Source organism: Mesoplodon mirus, assembly GCF_964341445.2.
Source record: "Mesoplodon mirus genome assembly, chromosome: 6".
Classification (NCBI taxonomy): Eukaryota; Metazoa; Chordata; class Mammalia; order Artiodactyla; family Ziphiidae; genus Mesoplodon; species Mesoplodon mirus.
The window spans coordinates 23,989,789-24,007,046 of NC_138982.1; positions in this window are offsets into that span (position 1 = coordinate 23,989,789).

A 17,258-nucleotide genomic window follows, 5' to 3' on the forward strand; every position below is an offset into this window, starting at 1 on the left:
TCACTTATCATATATTAAAATCACGCTTATACTGCACAAAAGATAAAAAGTGGATTTGAACTCATATTCATTCATTTCATTTACTCATTCATTCTTCAACTTACTCATTCCACAAACATTCATTTAATCCCCACCATGTGCTTTAGATGCAGTGGTTAAAGTGATGCACAGGTTGGACAAGGTACTTGTCATCACAGGACTTTCATTCTTTTAGGAGTGGGTTGGGGAAGGAAAGAGGTTATAGCGAAGAAGTAAAAAGTTATGAAAATTTAGGTAGACGATCTATGAGAAAGAGAAAATATGACTACTTCTCATGACCTCACAGCCTAGTACAAGCCCCATCATGTCTTGCCTGGACTATTGCAATGGTTTTCTAATTCAGCCTCTTTTAGTCTATTCTCCATGCAACAACCTGAGTAGTCTTTCTAAAACACAAGTTAGATCACCCAACTCCTCTGCTTAAAACACTTCAATGGCTCACCCTTCGTTTTCTGTGGCTGGGTAGCAAATTACTATAAACTAGTGGCTTAAACCAGCACACATTTACACCTTACTGTTTCAGGGGTCAGGAGTCGGGGATGGTGGGGGTCTTTTAGCATCCATCTGGCACTGAGAGAAGAAGGCAGTGTCTTACACGGCCCACCCTGACTTCCCTCTCTGGCCACGGTTCCACCCCCCTTGCTGCCCCTCCTCCAGAGCCTGCGGCCCCCAGCAGGTCCTCAGACCCACCAGGCACTCTGCAGCCTTGGGGCCTCTGCTCTGGCTGTTCCCACGGTGTGGAGTGCGCTTCCTACACAAAACCTCTGCTTTCCTTTGACTCTGTCAACTCTTTGCTTCTATGCTACCTTTCTGTGTCCCTGACCACCCAGAGGATGCTCCTTCCCACTTCAACTCCTGAGCTGCCTGTCTCCTGTACCCTGGGCTCTGTTTTCTTTCTCCCACAGCTTCTGACAATCTATTGTTTCTAATGTATGCTATATTTGCTGTGGTTATCCTTTATCATCTGTCTTGTCCCATGAGAAAGTCAACTCCACACACAAAGGCAGGGATCTTTGTTTTCTTCATGGTACCCAAAAAGTGTCTGGCACATAGCAAGCATTTCATAAATATGTATTGAATAAATGGGGCTGGAAATTACTTAATGACATTTGAACCAAGTTTGCCTTTTTTTGTTGGCTCTGCTGCGTGGCATGTGTGATCTTAGTTCCCTGACCAGGGATTGAACTCACGCCCCCTGCAGTAGAAGGTCGGCGTCTTATGCACTGGATCACCAGGGAAGTCCCTGAACCGGGTTTTTAATAAGAGGCCTTCTCTGAAAAGATCTGTGGAAGAAAGATCATTTCATGCAGACAATTTGGAAAAAGATTTTATATAAAAGCTCTTCTAAGCATTTTTCAAACATTATTTCACTGAATCCTCTAAAAACCCTGTGATGTATGTGCAGTTATTATTCCCATTATACAGATGAGGAAATGAGGTGCAAGGAAATTAAATAACTCATCCAAAGTCACACTGTTAATATTTAAACAGAAAACCAGGCAATATGGGACCACAGTCTGTACACTTAACCTCTGTGCTTTGCTGCCTTTCAAGGCATAGCCAGTGCAAAGACTCTGAGGCTGGAACAAACGTGGAGTTTTTAGGACAGCAAAGAAGCCCAGTGTGGCTGGTGTTTATTTAGGCGTGAGCAACACGATATGAACTGAATCCGGAGAGTAGACAAAGGTGACAACATAGCAGTCTTACAGACTGGGGTAAGGAGTGAGGTAAAGATTGTTCTTATTGCTGAAGGCTTTTAACAGGGCAGTGGTGCGATTTGATTTAGGTTTAAAAATAATTTACTCTGGATCCTGAATGGAGAAGGGACTTGAGGGTGAAGAAGGAGGTAATGAAAAAAAAATCCTCATGAACAATTCTGTTAATTCTGTGTCCCCTGGGTGTATTTTTAAAAAAGTTACATTAGTTTATAAATACCTCCTTGAATCTGTTTGATTCCTTATTCTATCAGCTAATGGAATAGCTTTACATTTTTAATATGTTTTATGATCCTTTGCACAGTGAGCTTTATGGAAATGCAGATGATGCAACATTAGAACTTTAAAAAAATTTTATTAGAGTATAGTTGATTTACAATGTTGTCTTAGTTTCAGGTGTACAGCAAAGTGATTCAGTTATACATACACACACACACACACACATATATATATATATATATATATACACATATATACATTCTTTTTTAGATTCTTTTCTCATACAGATTATCACAGTAATTTTTAAATTGTGTTTATCTATCTATTTTTTATTGGAGTATAATTGCTTTACAATGTTGTGTTAGTTTCTGCTGTACAATGAAGTGAATCGGCTATATGTATACCTATATCCCCTCCCTCTTGGACCTCCCCCCCCCATCCCACCCATTTAGGTTGTCACAGAGCACCGAGCTGAGCTCCCTGTGCTATACAGCAGGTTCCCACTAGCTATTTTGCACATGGTAGTGTATTTATGTCAAACCTAATCTCCCAGTTCGTCCCACCCTCCCCTTCCCCGCCTGTGTCCACAAATCTGTTCTCTACATCTGTGTCTCTATTCCTGCCCTGCAAATAGGTTCATCTGTACCATTTTTCTAGATTTCACATATATGCATTAATATATATTTTTTCTCTTTCTGGCTTACTTCACTCTGCATGACAGACTCTATGTCCATCCACATCTCTACAAATGACCCAGTTTTGTTCCTTTTTATGGTTGAGTAATATTCCATTATCACAGAGTATTGAGTAGAGTTCCCTGTGCTACATAGTAGGTCCTTGTTGGTTATCTATTTTATACATAATAGTGTGTGTATGTTAATGCCAAGCTCCTGATTTATCCCTCCCCCCACCTTTCCCCTTTGGTAACCATAAGTTTGTTTTTGATATCTGTAAGTCTTTTTGTTTTGTAAATAAGTTCATTTGTATCGTTTTTAAAATTAGATTCTACATATGAGTGATATCATATATTTGTCTATCTCTGTCTGACTTACTTCACTTAGCATGATAATCTCTAGGTCCATCCATGTTGCTACAAACGGCATTATTTTGTTCTTTTTTATGGCTGAGTGATATTCCATTGTATATATATACTGCATCTTCTTTACCCATTCATCTGTTGATAGGCATTTAGGTTGCTTTAGGTCCTGGTTATTGTAAATACTGCTGCAATGAACACTGGGGTGCATGCATCCTTTCAGATTCTGGTTTTCTCCAGATATATGCCCAGGAGTCAAATTGCTGGGTCATATAGTAATTCTATTTTTAGTTTTTTAAGGAACCTCCATACTGTTCTCCATAGTGGCTCTATCAGTTTACATTCCCACCAACAGTGCAAGTGGGTTCCCTTTTCTCCACACCCTCTCCAGCATTTGTTGTTTGCAGATTTTCTGATGATGGCCATTCTGACTGGTGTGAGGTGATACCTCATTGTAGTTTTGATTTGCATTTCTCTGATAATTAGTGATGTTGAGCATCTTTTCATGTACTTTTTGGCCATCTGTAGCGACACGAGAACTTTTGAGAAGACAGACAGAAAGGCCTCACATGTACCGATGTCAAACTGCAACCAATCCATAAGACCCTGGCTCATTTCCAGAATAAAATCTTATTTTTAAAAACAGCTTTATTGAGGCATAATTTAGGTACCATAAACTTAACGCAGTTTCAGTGAATAATTCAGTAATTTTTAGTATATTTACCGGGCAGTGCAACCATCATTGCATTCTCATTATAGAACTTTCTATCACACAAACTTTGTGTCCACTAGCTGTCACTTGTCTTTCTCACCTCGACAGCCATGAATCCACTTTGTGCTATACCTTTTCTTTTTCTGGACATTTTGCATGAATGGAATCATATGGTATGTGATCTTTCATGTCTTGTTTCTTTCACATAGTGTAATGTTTTGGAGGCCCATCCATGCTTTAGTATGTATCAGTACCTCATTGCTTTTTGCTACTGAATAGTATTCTATTATATGGGTATACTATATTTTGTTTATTATTCATCGGTTGACAGATATATGGGTTATTTCCACTTTTGCTTATTATAAGTAAAGCTGCTTAAGACATTACCATACACAACTTTGTGTGGACATGTGTTTTCATTTCTCATGGTGGAAATTTTTTTTGGAGGAGTGGAATTTCTGGGACTTTTGGAAAATCTCCATTTAAATTAATTTTCAAAGTCTTAAATAAAACCAGAATAGCCTACACCGTGACTTTATTTTGATAAATCGCCATCTCCAAATAATTTTGATTATTTTGCTATTAAATGTAAATTTGTAAAACTACCTTTTGTTATATACTTGACATTTTAACTTAATAAGGGATGTCTTTGCATTTCATAATGTTTCAAATATTGAGAAATAATTTCTCTATGCTAATAGATTTTTTTCTTGGTGCTCAGTTTGTGATTTGATTAAAAATGTCATTAAAAAGAAGATGTTCTCTAAGTTATTGTTTTAGGCCATATAACATATGGAGTTATTTCTGCCTTTAAAATAATCTTCTGTGGAACAGGAAGTTTGAAAACCACAGAGTGAATATATTTCTTCTTTGTTATTTTAGCTGCTGACATTCTAAATTCAATTTAGCAATGGACTTATATTTTTAAAGTTAATGAAGTAGATTTCAGGTTCAGTTAACAGTAATTTAAGATGACAATTAAATCATTAGTGAAGCTAATTATTGTATTAAATGGAAAACTCGCTGTAATACCCAAGCTCATGATGAAATAAAATCTTAGTTCCAAGAGCCATGCAGACTGTGAACTGATAGGTATCTAGCACTTTTAAACAAAGTAGCACAATGGCAAGGTTGACAGGTGACACTCCTGCATAAGGTATTATTTCCAGCAAGCTGAAGTTTAATAATTAGATTCATTTCTAGATCGGTTTTATTTAGCTAAGTCACATAGGGTGTAAAACACCGTTTCACAGCATCTCAAGCAGGGTTTCTAAATATATATATCCATTATATTTATCCCATTTATCTCAAACTCACATGACAAGTGTAGTAATTGCCATGTTTATAATAAAAATAAAATAAGAAAAACGCTGCTAGGAACACTCCTTGTACCTTTATTTTGGTAAACAAGGGCATGCATTTATTTTGGGTATGTACTTGGAGCAAAATTTCTGGATAATAAGGAATAGTACATTCAACTTTGATAGCTGAGGCCAAACCATTACCCAAAGTGGTTAAATTTACTTTCACCACCAGTGTGTGAGAGTGTCTGTTGCTCGGTCTTGTTTGAAAAAGTAGAACTGGAAGCAAGGCAGGTCCATCAACAGTGAAAGGGATGACCAAGAGGTGGTCCATTAGCCCACAATGGGACATTGTACAGAGTTGAAAATGAGCTGTGGGGTTCAGGAAACAATAGGCTTGAATCTCAAAGCATAATTCAATAAAGAAAGCAAGGTATAAAGTAAAGCATACTGTATGGTATCTATTTTTGTAATGTTCAGAAAAGACAAAATTAAGCTTGTGGTATCAGAAGTCATGATGGTGGTTGATCTTGGGGAGTAGAGGGGCAAATGATGGAAACGGCAGGAGGGGAGTTTCTGGGTGTTGTTGACCTTCTGTTTCTGGACCTGGGTTTCTTCACTTTGTGATATTTATTTGAGCTGCACACCTATGATCTATACACCTGAATGTGTGCATGTTAAATAAACCACAATAAAAAAGTAAAAGACAAGTAAGTAGTCAACTCAGAAACACATTAATCTTCATTGCCTTTTGATTTTAATTGTAACATTGATTTGAACTTCATCAGAATCCTTAAAGTAAAATTTATTAAAAAACTCTTGTACACAAATAAAATTCCAGTTCTGTGATATATGCTATGAATGTCATTCATTTATTTCAAAATAAGTTTTCTTCCTCATAGAATTCTTTTATAAATTTCCAAAAATAGCTAGGATTTTTTTTTTTTTTTTTTTTTTTTTTTTTTTTTTTTTTTTTTGCGGTACGTGGGCCTCTCACTGTTGCGGCCTCTCCCATTGCGGAGCACAGGCTCCGGACGTGCAGGCTCAGCGGCCATGGCTTATGGGCCCAGCCGCTCCGCGGCATGTGGGATCTTCCCAGACCGGGGCACTAACCCGTGTCCCCTGCATCGGCAGGCGGACTCTCAACCACTGCGCCACCAGAGAAGCCCAATAGCTAGGATTTTTATTTTGAGTACTTTAACTTTACAGATTAATTTTGGAGGTATTGTCATCTTCATAGATTTTTTTCACCTAGGTTTATCTATGAAGTTTCTCCATCTATTTGTTTGCCCTTGTGCTGTTTAGTATTAATAATTTTTTAAAACAAATTATATTCACATAGTTAAAATATGAATACATTCTTATTGTTAAAAAATTAAAACATTACAAATAAGTTTATAATCCCAAACTCAGATATATCTTTTCCTTTCCATAGGACTGTTCACAGTTATCAATCTGGCGTGTACCCCTACATATTTTCCTACACATCTATATATATGTAAATGTACTCAGAGAAGACATATGGTATCATGTCATGATTTTTTTTGTCTATGTACCATGTAATCCTTATTTGTGTGTGTGTGTGTTGTTATTCCCCCCCAACAATATGCGTTAGAATTTTTTTCATGATAGAACATTAGAATTCCTCATTCTTTTAATTTTCTGATTAGTATTCAATAGGACAGATATGCAATGGATTATTTATTCATTCTATTAATGAACATGTAGACTGTTTCAATTCTCTTATGATTATAAACAGTGCTAAAACATAGCCTATACACATCTCTTATGCACGCTTGCAAGTTTTTCTCTAAAGTAGACTTTGAGAGTTACAATTGGTCAAAGAGTATGCACATATGAAAGTTTGATTAGTACTGCCTAATTCTTCCCTACAAATTTTTTCCAATTGGCATGCCTTCTAAGAATATATAAAAAATATTCATTTCTATCTTCTCATCAACACTTCATATATTAAATATCATGGGAGATGGTAAAAATGAATAATTATCGTGTTCATGGAATTTATAATTGAATGTGATTAAGTATATAAATAGTTGTAATATAAGGCAACACAAATAATGCCTTAAAGATAGCTGAATTTGTAGAAGTAATGGCTTATGCTTCTTGGCAAGGTGAAGAGAGGTTATGCTATCTCTGGGATGCCTTAGTGAATTCTTCCCAGCCAAAAGGCTGACTCAGAAACCCAACTTGTTGCTTACTTACTGAGTGGATTCAATTTCCAGGAATAGATTCACAATAACCAAACTTATGGAGCCTGAAGTACAAACCCAGTTTATTAATGCACAGGAAAAACAGATGTGCCAAAGAGTCCAGACCTGCCCTCGAACCGTTACCTTCTGTCCATGGATACCCCATACAGAAAGCTAAATTATCATTTAAATGCCAGCTAGTCCAGGTTTTAAGAAAATATATCTAGATTGCAGTCCACTGGGCATGTAGTCTCTATTAAGCCTCTCAACTGGGAAAACTGATTTATATTCTTGATCAATGAACTTGAAATGAGAAAACAGAGAAAGAGTGGAGATATTTACTCGTATCACCACCTCTACAATATGAGATGTACCTGCTCCTGGTCAACAGATGTCTCCTTGGCAAAGACATCCTCTCTCAGACACTGCTGGACTGGTTCCAGCCAGTATTTTCCTCTAGCATTCTCTTTTTTCTGGTCTCTCAAGGAAGGACAGTCCTCCATCTGATGGGTACATTATATTCCACTACAATCAAGTATTATTCTCTGGGAGCAATCCATGTTATTTAACTCTAATAATAAAATCAATAATTATTGTCAGTGACGTTTATTTAGGGCTTATTACGTGCCAGGCACAGTTCCAAGTGCTTTAAATACATTAACTCACTTAATCCTCTTCAAAGTGTCTTTCTCGATCTCCCTTTTTGTCCATCATGTGTTGGTTTGATAGCTTATTTATCCAAGGGAGCAAACTCATTTATTTTATTTACATGTTCTTGGAGTGACCCTCAATATAGGTGTAACATATGGAAACACAATTAAAATTCAGCAGCAATGCTAAGTAGAAGAGATTCTTTTTGACCAGGTCAATAAGAGAAATTTCTCATGAAGGAAGAGATGGTGCTCTAAAGCACGAGTAAAATTTTTATTGACAGAGACTAGATAAGATTTCATGCTTTTAAAAAATGAGTTTTCCTGCTTAAAAGCTAAGTTTCATTTACCCGGAAAGTTTACTGACATAAAATACCTAATTTCTCAATAATGCCTGATAAATAAGATGTATTTTATAAAGAATTTTGCTATTCAGGGTAGAGGTAGAGAGAGAATACGGGTATTTTCCTGTACAATTTTTGTTGTCTGATTAAACAGAAATAAAACAAAACTGTCATTGGCTCTGTGAGCCTTTTCCTTCTAATCGTGTTTCTCACACACTTGTAGTACAATTTATATCTTAATGAAAATGAGGCTCAAGAGATGCTCTTGAGATCCAGGAGGGGAAATTAGAATGCGTTGTCCTTGATTGCAGAATCTGTTATTTCCTAGGGAAAAAGCATCAGTGGTCACTTATAAATTGTGATTCTGACCTACATTGCAGAGCTAGCAAATTTCCCTGGGAGCCTGATCAACAACGTACTGTTAAATGAGAATATTGCTCACAGCCTTTCCTTAGAAAAAGCTAAGGTCGACAGTCAAGAAAACAATTTGTTCAATTTCATCTGCTCTCCTGGAATTCCCATTAGGTGAAATTGCTCCCTGTTTCATAGTCACAAAAGCATTTCATTTAAAGTAATAATGTTGATATTCATTGCATTTTAATATGAAAGTTATACATGTAAATATAAAAGGGACCCATGGATTACTGTGATAGCAGGCTGGCTGTGTCTGACATCCTTCTCCCAGTTTCCAGTGTTGTACCCTGAAAAGATGCACAGAGAAGACCAAACTGGCAACAGAGGAGGAAACTAAAAGGAAGACAGCCAGTCAACTTTTGCATGAAATGTCTACTAGTTACCACTGATGGAGACAAATTAAGAATCTATTCTTGGACTACACACCACCTGCGCACTTTTTGCATCTGAACTGTACAAAGAGGCCCAAAGATAATAGGAAGAGATCTTAAGTCAACCCCTATTTAAAGGGGGCCATTCTCTGAGTTAGGAGTTTTCAATCTTGGCACTATTGATATTAGGGTTAGGGTTAGGGTTACAGCTAGGATTAGGGTCACAGGCTGGCTGTGTCTGACACCCTTCTCCCAGCTTCTGATATGGTACCCTGAAGAGATGCACAGAGAAGACCCAAACTGGCAACAGAGGAGGAAACTAAAAGGAAGACAGTCACATCCAGTCCCTAGACCAGAAAATTCTTTGTTGTGGGTGGCTGTTCTGTGTGTTGTGGGATGTTTAGCAGCATCCTGGTCTCTATCTACTAGATGCCAGTAACACTCCTTACTCTCACCTCTGGTTTTGATGACACAAAAATGTCTCCAGACATTGTCAAACTCTTCGAGGGGCAGAACAGCCCCAGGTTGAGAACCAGGATCTAAATGACTAGAGTAGCCAGAGCCTGGAGCACCCCCTCTGTCCCACCTCTCTTTTATCACCATAATACCTACTTTTTTCACTTTTTATGAGAGGAAGTCAAGAGGGACAGATTGAAGTGCCCTGAAACCCAGGCACTCTGTTCCTAAAAAAATGTAAGGAAACGTGTTCAGACCCCAAGTCATCTGTGCTGCAAGAAGTTAAAGTAATGGTTAGCTTTGAGGGAGGGGATATTGACAGGGCAGGGACACAAAGGAGGCTTTTCCAGTGACAGAAATATTCTGTACCTGGATCTAGGGATGGTGATACATATTGAAAGTTCATCAAGCCCAACTGTGAAGCTGGGTGCACTTTGCTATATTTAAGTGATACTTTAATTAACAAAAACATCAAAAGAAAGAAAGGCACAGGAGAGAGAAAACCCATCTTGGGCATGGTAAAAGGAAAGGGCAAAGGACCATTTCTTTGCAGTTTGATGGGGAGAACATACTTCTGAACATGAAGAGCCGTGCAGACGTTAGCAGGCATGAGCTCCGTTTGGGGAGGCTTCTGGATTCTCACACAGCCCATGCCAGTGGTGCTCCATAATCCCTGTGAAGCAAAGGGAAACCTAGTATTAAAAGCTGGGCTTTGGGATTAGTAGATGCAAACTACTACATACAGAATGCATAAACAACAAGGTCCTACTGTAGAGCACAGGGAACTATATTCAATATTCTGTGACAAACCATAATGGAAAAGAATCTGAAAAAGAATGTATATACGTGTATAACTGAGCCACTCTGCTGTACAGCAGAAATTAACACAAAATTGTAAATCCATTATACTTCAATAAAATAAAATTTTAAAAACTCTGGGCCTGTTATTCACTCATGTGCCATAATCTTGGAGAAATTTCAGCAAAATACAAAGATAATGGATGGTTTTAAAAATGCAAAACAATCTAAATGCCCATCGACAGATGAATGGATAAAGAAGATGTGGTACATATATACAATGGAATACTACTCAGCCATAAAAAGAATGAATTCTCTTAGCTTTTGCTTGTCTGTAAAGGTTTTAATTTCTCCATCGAATCTGAATGAGATTCTTGCTGGGTAGAGTAATCTTGGTTGTAGGTTTTTCCCTTTCACCACTTTAAATATGTCTGGCCACTCCCTTCTGGCTTGCAGAGTTTCTGCTGAAAGATCAGCTGTTAACCTTATGGGGATTCCCTTGTATGTTATTTGTTGCTTTTCCCTTGTTGCTTTTAATATTTTTTCTTTGTATTTAATTTTTGATAGTTTGATTAATATGTGTCTTGGCATGTTTCTCCTTGGTTTTATCCTGTATGGGACTCTCTGTGCTTCCTGGACTTGATTGACTATTTCCTTTCCCACGTTAGGGAACTTTTCAACTATAATCTCTTCAAATATTTTCTCAGACCCCTTCTTTTTTGCTTCTTCTTCTTGGCCCCTATAATTTGAATGTTGGTGTGTTTAATGTTGTCCCACAGGTCTCTGAGACTGTCCTCAATTCTCTTCATTCTTCTTTCTTTATTCTGGTCTGCAGTATTTATTTCCATCCAAAAACAACAGAATACACTTTCTTCTCAAGTGCTCATGGAACATTCTCCTGGATAGATCATATCTTGGGTCACAAATGAAGCCTTGGTAAATTTAAGAAAATTGAAATTGTATCAAGTATCTTTTCCAACCACAATGCTATGAGACTAGATATCAATTACAGGAAAATAAAAAAGTATAAAAAATACAAACACATGGAGGCTAAACAATATGCTACTAAATAACCAAGGGATCACTGAAGAAATCAAAGAGGAAATAAAAAAATACCTAGCAACAAATGACAATGGAGACACGATGACCCAAAACCTATGGGATGCAGCAAAAGCCTTTCTGAGGGAAGTTTATAGGAATACAATCCTACCTCAAGAAACAAGAAAAATCTCAAACAACCTTAAACAACCTTACACCTAAAGCAATTAGAGAAAGAAGAACAAAAAATCCCCCAAAGTTAGCAGAAGGAAATAAATCATAAAGATCATATCAGAAATAAATGAAAAGAAATGAAGTAAATGAGAGCAAAGATCAATAAAACTAAAAGCTGGTTCTTTGAGAAGATAAACACAATTGATAAACCACTAGCCAGACTCATCAAGAAAAAAAGGGAGAAGACTCAAGTCAATAGAATTAGAAGTGAAAAAGCAGAAGTAACAACTGACACTGCAGAAATACAAAGAATCATGAGGGATTACTACAAGCAACTTTATGCCAATAAAATGGACAACCTGGAAGAAATGGCCAAATTCTTAGAAAAGCACAACCTTCTGAGACTGAACCAGGAAGAAATAGAAAATATGAACAGACCAATCACAAGTAATGAAATTGAAACTGTGATTAAAAATCTTCCAACAAACGAAAGTCCAGGACCAGATGGCTTCACAGGCGAATTCTATCAAACATTTAGAGAAGAGCTAATACCAAGAGTGACACCAATTATTCTCCATCTAATCTAAAATGCAACATAAATGAACTTATTTATGAAACAGAAACAGAATCACAGACATAGAGAGCAGACTTGTGGTTGCCAAGGTGGAGGGGGTTGAGGGAGGGATGGATTAGGAGTTTGGGGTTAGCAGATGCAAACTATTATATATAGAATGGATAAACAACAAGGTCCTACTGTATAGCACAGGGAACTGTATTCAGTGTCCTGTGGTAAACCATAATGGAAAAGAATATGAAAAAAGAATGTCTCTACGTGTATAACTGAGTCAGTTTGCTGTATAGCAGAGACTGGCACAACATTTTAAATCAACTCTACTTGAATTTTAAAAAAGAAAAAAGAAAAAACATGAAAAATGCAATAGATGATCCATGTACGCTGTGCCTACAGAAAGAGACCCTGCGTGCTTACTGGGGAGCTGAGAAGGAGAAACCCTATCAGCTGCGCTTGTCCGCCTCCATGAGTGCAGTCGTTGGACCAACAGGATCCTGTGGGGCTTTTCTGCTGCTAGTTGTTTGTTTTTGGTCATGCCATGTGGCATATGGGATCTGAGTTCCCGGACCAGGGATTGAACCATCGCCCCCTGCAGTGGAAGTGCAGAGTCCTAACTACCAGGGAAGTCTCAACATAGGTACTGTGTTTTTTTGTTTGTTTTGTTTTGTTTTTGTTTTGTTTAAAGAAGATGTTGGGGGTAGGAGTTTATTAATTAATTAATTTATTTTTGCTGTGTTGGGTCTTCGTTTCTGTGCGAGGGCTTTCTCTAGTTGTGGCAGGCGGGGGCCACTCTTCATCGTGGTGCGTGGGCCTCTCACTATCACGGCCTCTCTTGTTGTGGAGCACAGGCTCCGGACGCACAGGCTCAGTAGTTGTGGCTCACGGGCCCAGTTGCTCTGTGGCATGTGGGATCCTCCCAGACCAGGGCTCGAACCCGTGTCCCCTGCATCAGCACACGGACTGTCAACCACTGTGCCACCAGGGAAGCCCATAGGTACTGTTTTTTGAGGCAGAGTGTTCTCCCCTCCCCATCCCCCTAGTGACACCAATTATTCTCCACCTAATCTAAAGAGCAGTATCCTCCACGATGCTGGGCCAGCAATGGCTTGTCGTTTGGGGTACCAGAGCCCACACAGTACAGCACTGTGTCCAGAGTCCTAACAGTGAGCAGTGAGTCAGCCTCGATGGGTGTATGGCTGGCTCAGTCAGTGTGCCAGGGGCGACTCTGGCCCCTGCAATCACGTATCATCCACGTGACAATGGTGTGCATGCTGCAGGGCACGACACTCCCCTCGCCCCCACTTCTAACCCAGCTTCGACCTCTCATGCTCCCCTGTCTAGAGATTCGGAGGCTGCTGCTCATCCTGAGTGGTCAGTGCATCTGCCAGTTCACACATCCCAGCACGCCCACATTTTGAATGTGCTCCTTCTGTCCAGAGTGGCTGGTACGTCTGACATGGGTAGTGTGTTGGGTGTAATTGATCTGTTAGTTCTTCAAGGCGTCCATGGTGGTCCATTTGTCCAGGTCAGCGGGGTCTGCACCATTTGTTTGCATCTCTCTGGCACCTCCCAGTTGAACTCAGCAGGTTTAGGAGGCAACCTAAAGCACATGGTCTGAGCACCTCCGTGGTCGGGTGTAGGTAGTGCCTGGGGCTTTTGCATGCCTATCCAGGAGGGGTTTCCATTGCCTCAAGATTGTTCCTCTACCTGGCTTGGCTGTTCAGTCTCTTAAATACCTACCTCTTCTCCCAAAGAAGGGGACCCACCTTTACCCTGCCCTGTCCTAGCTCTAGCCAGTCCCCAGCAGGGCTATTCAATAGGAAGGAAGTTGACTGCTTGTACCTTGTCCACACCCCATCTGGGAACCCATGAGGCCTGGGCAGCAGGATTCTTTTCCACTTAGCCCTGTCGCAGTCCTGACTCTCTCCCAGCACTGCCAGGGATTAAGGGAGTCCCCATCAGTGGCTTCAACATACCTCTCTCTTACCTCTTGGCTTTGTGTCAAAGGAGCCATGATTCATTGATTTGCTTATTGATTAGTTCATGTATTCATTCAGGAAACATTTTACATACATATTTATTATTTAGTATCTACTGTGTTCCAGGCATGACTTTATGGGTGAGGGCTATAGCAGTATATGAGACAGACGAGGTCCTTATTCTCTTGGAGCTCATTTCCCAGTGGAGAAAACAGACTGTCAATAAATAAACAAGTATAAATTAGAGAATGATAAATGCTATGATGTACGTAAAATCAAGACGTGATATTGACAGGGCTGGGGTGGGGAAGGTACTGAGAAGGTATAGTTTTTGTCTATGCAAATAAGAATGCAGAGTCTTAAAATACCCCAAGGTTATAAAATGCAGTGGAGACTTGATAGCCTACTGGCATCCACTTCCCCCTTGTTCCTTCCTAAACAGACCACTTCTCAGGGAAGGCTGAGTGTCCCAGCTCTAGTGCTCGGCCCTGGTTAATATCACCTGTCATGGTAGCCCCACCCCCCTGGCCAGCGATTGGTCTAAGAATCTGAGCGCAAGCACATGAGGTTTTCCCATCAGTAGGGTTTGGATCAGGTGGGGGCTCATGATCCACTCTGAAACAGTGAGATGTGCAGGGGAGTCTTGTAGAAATGTCTGGGAAGTTTTCTACCCTTAATAGGAAGAGATGGTCTGTCTCTCTCATTAACTGGGATCAAGGAGGCAAGAAGTTGCAGGTGTTCCTGGGAGCTGGCCTGCAGCCGTGTAGGAAATGGACAGTTTCAGACCGGAGTGTAGGGAAGCAAGCTGTCTGGTTCTTGAGGACGTGAGTGAACCTCTTAGCCAACCCACATTGAATGTCCGCTGTTTAGTGCTCGTTCTTCATCCCTGTGTAGCCAGAGCTTCTGTTCATGCACAGAGCAGGACAGAGGGCCCCCGGAGCAGCCCTCAGCCAGTGATGAGCAGGAGATGATAGACAACTACCTCATCTCCCTGGTCCCTGCTAAGACGGCTCTGAACATCCTGTGTTCACCAAGCAGAGAACATGTACACTGAGCCGTGCATGACAACAGGAAGTCATCCGCGAGAAGAATGCTCCCAGCTGAGGCAAAGGTTGGCGAAACCCTAATGTGGGATTTGTTTTGGCACATTCGAGAATCAGAAAAAAGGAGGACAAGTATGGCTGGGACCTGGTTAGCAGGTTATAGAATCAGGGAATCTGGCTAAAGTCCTCCTCCTCATCTTGCCTTCAGTTCAGTCTTGAGCAGGTTCTCTAACCCTTTTGAGTCTTAGTTTCCTCATCTTTAAATGGGCTTAATCATAGCACCCCCCAGGACAGGGCTCTGAAGAGAATCAAAGGAGCTTGTGCATGTGAAATGTTTATTACTTCCCCTGGCACAGAGGAGTTATTCTCTCACCTAGATTAGGTTTGCTCACAAATGTTCCATTTGCCATGGATTTTACATCTTTTCGGGGTCATTGTCAGAATGAGCAAAGTCTCACCCAGCTGAACCTCCGGACAATGAGAGCAAACCACCATGGGTAAATCCTGAGGAATCATAACTAAGAGTTCTTTATAGAGAAATTATCTGGATCCATTTAGAGCTCGGGATGCCCCAGAGTTCATCTCCTTGCCAGGAAATCTGGAAGCAGGCCTTAAAAGCTTGCACAATGTAGGGTAAGTATATCATCTGAGCCAGAGCACATCACCTCTCCTGTAGCCACGTCTGCTGCAAACTATCAAAATATAATCTGTCCAAATCCATAAAGATTGTGGCCCACAATAAAGACTTTGGCAGATTTGTCCATCAAATAAAATGAAAACCCTATTACAGACCTTATTGGGGGAAGCAGAAAGGCCTGATATGGTTTCACTGGAACACACATGATTAATTACCTGACGGGCCTTGGCATGTGTATTGTGGCTGCTGTGAAAACTGCCCTAACATAGATTCCTACTCCTAACGGAAAGAAGTGTCCAGGAAAGAGCCTGAATTTCCCCTGATGTCCAGGGTCATCAAAAATACTCCCTTCATCTTTAGGCCGTGTTCAGCTTCCAAGGAAGCTACTGCAAAATTGCTTATGTTAATTGCACAGATGACTCTGTGCCATGAATCCAGAGCTGACCCGCAGGAGAGCAATTCCACCCAGAATGCTTTTAGCAGAGTGCTATCAACACACTGGATAAATAATAATATTATTTATTTATTACTTAAAAATAAATTTATTTATTTATTTTTGGCTGTGTTGGGTCTTCATTGCTGCATGCAGGCTTTCTTTAGTTGCGGCGAGCGGGGGCTGCTCTTCGTTGTGGTGCGCAGGCTTCTCATCGCGGTGGCTTCTCTTGTGGAGCACGGGCTCTAGGTGCTCAGTCTTCAGTAGTTGTGACACACGGGCTCAGTAGTTGTGGCTCACAGGCTCAGTAGTTGTGGCCCACGGGCTTAGTTGCTCTGTGGCATGTGGGATCTTCTGGGACCAAGGCTCGAACCCGTGTCCCCTGCAGTGGCAGGCGGATTCTTAACCACTGTGCCACCAGGGAAGTCCTAAGACATTGGATTTAATCATGTGTATTCGTTTACAAAAACAAAGACCAAGAAAATGTGTTTCGACTCACCTGTCAGTAGTGATATTTCTGTTAGAGCTCCCTGTCAGAGAAGTCTCATGAAACAATAGAAATGGCTAAGTAATATTTATCTAGGACAAGTAATATTGTTCTGACCTCTCGGAAGCTGTGAAAATAATCAAACCTCTCCATATTTAGTTAAAAGCTATTTCGGGACCCTTTCTGTCTACCATCATAGACTAATTTTCTATAATTATGGGCTATTAAAAATGAAATGAAGAGATAAAGAAAGACTCAATTCCTAGCTCTGGCACTTACTCATTCTTTGACCTTATTAATAATCATAGTAATAATGACAGTGAATATTAATGACAGCTTACCAGGCCCCAAGCCTTATGCATAGCAGTTAAGTTATACCCATTTCATTTAATATTTGCAAAACGCCTTTGGGAGGCAAATGTATTACCATGATATTCTTTTTACAGTTGAGAAATAGAGACTTTAAAAGGTTGAGACACTTGTCTAGGGTCACACTCTTAGCAGACGACTAGGCTGCATTTCCAACTTGGGCTGCCTGGCCTGGGGGATCATGTAGTCACAGTATATTCTGCCCCCTCTGGGGCCTCGTTTCCTCCTCTATATGTGTCTTGCTCTCCTAGGTAAGTGGGGA